Source organism: Apium graveolens, chromosome 2 (assembly GCF_009905375.1).
Source record: "Apium graveolens cultivar Ventura chromosome 2, ASM990537v1, whole genome shotgun sequence".
NCBI lineage: Eukaryota > Viridiplantae > Streptophyta > Magnoliopsida > Apiales > Apiaceae > Apium > Apium graveolens.
In genome coordinates this window covers 76,803,910-76,809,544 of record NC_133648.1, presented here as the reverse complement: position 1 = coordinate 76,809,544, position 5,635 = coordinate 76,803,910, and the positions used below count along the sequence as shown (strand labels likewise).

Here is a 5,635-nt window from a genome sequence, read left to right as displayed (position 1 = left end):
TATAGGTTGGATGATTGCGTAAGAGGCCGTGGCGGCGGTCCAGCGTGAGCTATGTGTTATACAGGATATAACACCTTGCTAGGCCGATATGTGCCTTGGGTACCTTTTTTTTAGTTGGATATGCTTCGGCATACCGGTGTTTCCCCGCGGCTGATCACCAGCGGCAACACACCGTCATTCGAGGATTCCAATCCCAAAACAAAATATATATGCAAATGTTATTTATTATCAAAACGTGTATCAATTTTTTGTACTGTTCAGGTATTGTTGGTTGGTTTTGTTCATCAGATATATTGTTATTGTTGTTCTAAATCATAAGCTATATACTGCTTGCTGAGCATTTCTTTCGCTCATACTTATTTCATATCCTGATTCTTTCAGCTAGGCCAGGGCAATCTTGAGTTCCTGGTCTGACCAGAAGTTGTGTGCTTGTAGATAGTTTGGTGTATTTTCCAGGTAGACAGTTTGGGACGCTTATATAGTCTTGAGGTTTGTAATAAAATCTGAATAAGTTGTAAAACTAATTAGATTTATGGTTGTAATAACAGTTGGATTGTTTTAGTGTCTGTTTCATACTATAACCTGTGATCGATTCAGTTGCATCCAAGGGGTCATATTTATTATATTATTTCACTGTAATTATTTTATTATGGTTTATTGGCTAGTGACCCCCAAATCTAGACCCCTGATTTGGAGGGCGTCATAGGTTGGTATCAGAGCTACAGGTTATGGTCACTGAAACAGGTTTAGGATTGTTATAGATGAGTCATAGGAGGATCACATAAGATAGGCGCGTGTAGTTTAGCTCTTATAGGGTTAAATTAGGTTATTGGGCTAGGTTTTAGTTAAGTTGTTTAGGTTCCCTGTTGTGCATTTAGACTTAGGCCTTTGTGTCATTGTGTTTCTACTTTTGGTTTCTGAGAATAGTAAGAGGTGATGAAAGAGGTTAGAAGGGGGTGTTGCAACCCTATTGATAAGTGGCATTTTATACCACTTAGAACATCTTAAAATGGCATAAATTGGTGCATTGAAATCAAGTATTTTGTGTATCTGATGCGTTTTTCTAGTGTTTATGTATTTCAGTGTATTAGTTGCATTTCGGAGGAGTAATTTATCAAGAATAAGCCTTGGCATGTGTTCATCGTTGAGAGAGGGAAGAAATGGGCAGATTACGCGAAGAAACGGAGCAAACTCAGGAAATTTCCAGAAGGGTCCTGAGCGCCCGCTCAGCAATGCTGAGCGGCCGCGTAGGAAGCTAAGCGCCCGCTCAGCTATGCTGAGCGGCCGCGCAGGGTCGGGAAAAAAAGATAAAATATTTTAGGACTTCTATTTCTGTTTGGTTTCCACTTCTATGTAATCTGAGTTTTATGGGACTATTATATAAGTAGATTTGGAGACATTTTCAAGAGAGAGGATCGTGGTATTACGCAAGGAACGAAGGAGATAAGGAAGAAGACTGTTTTAGTACACAGCAACGAAGAGGAAGCATATTTTCTTGTGATTATTGATTCGTTATAACGTTGGATGCTAGTTTTCTTACCTTGAACCTATTTACTCTTGTGACGTACTCTGATTTAATATAATTAGTTTAGTTATTATTTTCTTGTGTTTGTTTATCATGATTTCATATGAACCCATGATGACGATAAGTGCTATTATGGGCTAATCGTGATCATGGGGTTGCAATGGATTTACTATGGAATTCTTTAGTTAATTGTTTAATACTTTAGTGTGTGATGATTGTATGATATTTAATATTGGTTGTGCATATTCGTCTTATGTGCGTCGCGAACATATAAGATAGGGTGTTAATCTCTTGTGAAGCGACGGTGGATCTTGAGATTTAGAACTTGCCATGCTAGCGTAGGTTCATGTACGTTGTGCATGATTAGTGGGTAACTCTAACAGTTTTATTTGCCCTATGTAATCAAAAGGAATAACTTATGCTTAAATTGTTGTGTTGTCAATTTCTGTAGATATATAGGAACTCAACATAATTGATGACTATTCAACTTCTATCTTAATTGTGGATGTTTGGTAGAATGGTATTAGTATAATGAAAGTTGGCTTTTATCAGTTTCGTGTTATTCGATTAATATCATCACTGTCACATGCTAAAGGAATTAACAATGACTATTGAAGGAAGTAGTAATGAAGTTGTGATCTCATGAGTATTTTATTATTGATAATTTGAAGTGTTAATTAAGTGATTAATTAAGTAGTTAATTGTAGTTAATATTTAGTCAACAATTCTAAGTGTTAGTGTCTTAACATTGAGAAGTAATCATACATTGGTGAGTGAGTTTAATTAGACAATAAATTAGTCTGAGTCTCTGTGGGAACGAACTAGAAAGTATTCTATATTACTTGCGAACGCGTATACTTGCGTGAATATTAGTGTATGTTTTCGCCCTAACAAGTTTTTGGCGCCGCTGCCGGGGACTCGGCGTATTTGTTTAGTTTATGTACGTACCATCATTGGTCATTAGGACTCAGTGATGTGGACGTAGTAGTTACTTATTGTTTCCGGTTGTGTTTCAGGTACTTTAGCGAGCATTTATGCAAACTCGTTCTCGTACTCGCAAGAGGACTTTAGATACAGCTGAGGAGAGAGACGAAGTTCTTGATATTCCGGAGAAGTTAGATTTTAAAGATTCGGATTCAGGAACTGAGCGGAAAGAACCAATAAACATGGGTGATCGTATTGTTCAAGCTGATCCAGCTCTCATGGACTTTTCTCGGCCAAAAATTGATGACATTCAGTCAAGCATTCTTCATCCGGCCATTCAAGCTAACACCTTTGAAATCAAGCCGGGCACTATTTAGATGGTACAGAATTCTGTTTCTTTTGGAGGAGCGGCGACTGAAGACCCCAACATGCACATAAGGAATTTTGTCGAGATCTGCAGCACTTTTAAATATAATGGCGTGACTGATGAGGCTATCAAGCTGAGACTTTTCCCATTCTCACTAAGGGACAAAGCTAAGGACTAGTTACATTCTGAACCAGCTGGGTCCATCACTACGTGGCAAGATCTTGCGCAAAAGTTTCTGGTGAAGTTTTATCCAATGGCAAAGACTGCTGCTATGAGGAGTGCTCTTACTCAGTTTGCGCAGCAACCTACAGAATCTATGTGCGAAGCTTGGGAACGCTACAAGGAAATGTTGAGAAAGTGTCCACATCATGGAATGCCTGATTGGATGGTGATCATGGGTTTCTATAATGGTTTGGGGGCCCAATCTCGGCCCATGCTCGATGCAGCAGCTGGAGGCGCTTTATGGGCTAAAAGCTATACTGAGGCTTATAATCTTATCGAGACTATGGCTGCAAATGAGCATCAAAACCGAACTCAGAGGATGATGCCTGGTAAGGTAGCAGGTATTCTGGAAGTTGATGCAGCCACCGCTATTGCAGCACAGCTTCAAGCGCTGTCAATGAAGGTTGATTCGCTGGCTACATATGGAGTTAATCAAATAGCTATAGTTTGTGAGCTTTGTGCAGGTTCTCATGCTACGGATCAGTGTTCTTTAGTCAATGAATCTGTTCAGTATGTGAATAATTATCAGCGACAACAGCAGCCTGTGCCAGCGACCTATCATCCTAATAACAGAAATCATCCAAATTTCAGCTGGGGGAATAATCAGAATGCTATTCAGCCACCATATCAGCAAGGAGTGAGTAAATAGTTTAACCCACCTGGATTCCAGCAACCACAGCAATATGCTCAAAGGCAATCATATCCTCAACAGGGAAGTGCAGCTGCACCTACTAGTGCTGATTTTGAGGAACTTAAGATGTTATGCAAGAGTCGGGCGGTTTCTATCAAGACCTTGGAAAATCAAATCGGTCAATTAGCCAATGCAGTGCTCAATCGTCAACCTGGCACTCTTCCCAGTGACACGGAAGTACTAGGCAGGAAGGAAGCTAAAGAGCAAGTCAAGGCTATCACCTTAAGGTCTGGAAAAGTTGCTGATGCTGAAAAGGCAAAAGAAGGAGAAGCTGAAATTAGAGATGAAGAAGTTAAGCAAAAGGAGAAAGCGGTGGAACCAAGGAAGACTACTGTTGAACACACTCTGCCTGAGGGTAATACAGGGGAGAAACAACTCTATCCTCCACCACCTTTTCCTAAGAGATTGCAGCAACAAAAGCTGGATAGACAGTTCGGTAAGTTTCTGGAGGTGTTCAAGAAACTTCACATCAATATACCTTTCGCTGAGGCTCTGGAGCAAATGCCTAGTTATGCGAAGTTTATGAAGATTATTCTTTCAAGGAAGGTGAAACTGGATGACCTTGAGACCGTTGCTCTCACGGAAGAATGCAGCGCTGTTCTGCAGCAAAAGTTACCGCCAAAACTGAAAGATCCAGGTAGCTTCACCATTCCTTGCACCATTGGCAAGTTGACTTTTGACAAGTGCCTTTGTGATTTGGGAGCAAGCATTAATCTGATGCCGTTGTCGATCTTTAAAAAGTTGGATTTGCCTGATCCAAAACCCACATACATGTCTCTACAATTGGCTGATCGTTCCATTACTTACCCAAGGGGCATAGTGGAGGATGTGCTAGTTAAGGTGGATAAGCTTTTCAACGTATTCAAGACAATGAAATTCCCTACAGAAGATGAGGAGTGCTTAAAAGTGGATGTGATTGATTCTGCGGTTACTTCGGAACTCGATCGCATGCTAATGTCTGATGCATTGGAAAAGGCCTTAGTGGGGGATTTTGATAGCGATGATGAAGATGGCAACGAGCAATTATAATATCTAAACGCTTCTCCCTGGAAGCGAAAGCTGGACTTGCCGTTTGAATCTCTTGGTACTTCTGACCTCAAGAATGTTGAAGGAAAGCTCAAACCATCAATAGAGGAATCACCTACCTTGGAGCTCAAGCCATTACCTGAACACTTGAGGTATGCTTTTTTAGGTGATGCATCTACTTTACCTATTATTATTTCATCTGACCTTTCAGGTAGTGAGGAAGACAAGCTCTTAAGGATTTTGAGAGAATTCAAATCGGCTATTGGATGGACCATAGCAGACATCAAGGGGATAAGTCCTTCATATTGTATGCATAAAATTCTACTAGAGGAAGGTAGTAAGCTGACTGTTGAACAGCAGTGCAGACTGAATCCTATCATGAAGGAGGTGGTGAAAAAAGAAATTCTGAAATGGATGGATGCAGGCATCATTTATCCTATTTCTGACAGTTCATGGGTGAGCCCCGTACAATGTGTACCTAAGAAAGGAGGTATCACTGTGGTAGCAAATGAAAAGAATGAGCTAATCCCCACTCGAACAGTTACAGGATGGAGAGTATGCATGGATTATCAAAAATTGAACAAAGCCACAAGGAAGGATCACTTCCCTCTTCCGTTTATTGATCAGATGCTTGACAGGTTGGCTGGTCATGAGTATTTTTGTCTTCTGGATGGCTATTCAGGGTATAATCAGATTTGTATTGCACCAGAGGATCAGGAAAAGACTACCTTCACTTGTCCATTTGGCACGTTTGCTTTTCGCAGAGTTTCGTTTGGGTTATGTGGTGCACCGGCCACTTTTCAGAGGTGTATGATGGCTATATTCTCTGACATGATTAGAAATAATGTCGAAGTGTTCATGGACGACTTCTCCGTCTTTG

At 40.5% G+C, this 5,635-nt stretch overlaps 1 non-coding gene across 1 annotated transcript; it reads right to left on the bottom strand.

The window, feature by feature from the left end:
* Positions 1-3,084: 3,084 nt before the first annotated feature.
* LOC141709445 (small nucleolar RNA R71) lies at positions 3,085-3,191 on the bottom strand. Its single transcript, XR_012570020.1, has one exon. It is a non-coding gene; the product is annotated as a small nucleolar RNA R71 (small nucleolar RNA).
* Positions 3,192-5,635: the final 2,444 nt, after the last annotated feature.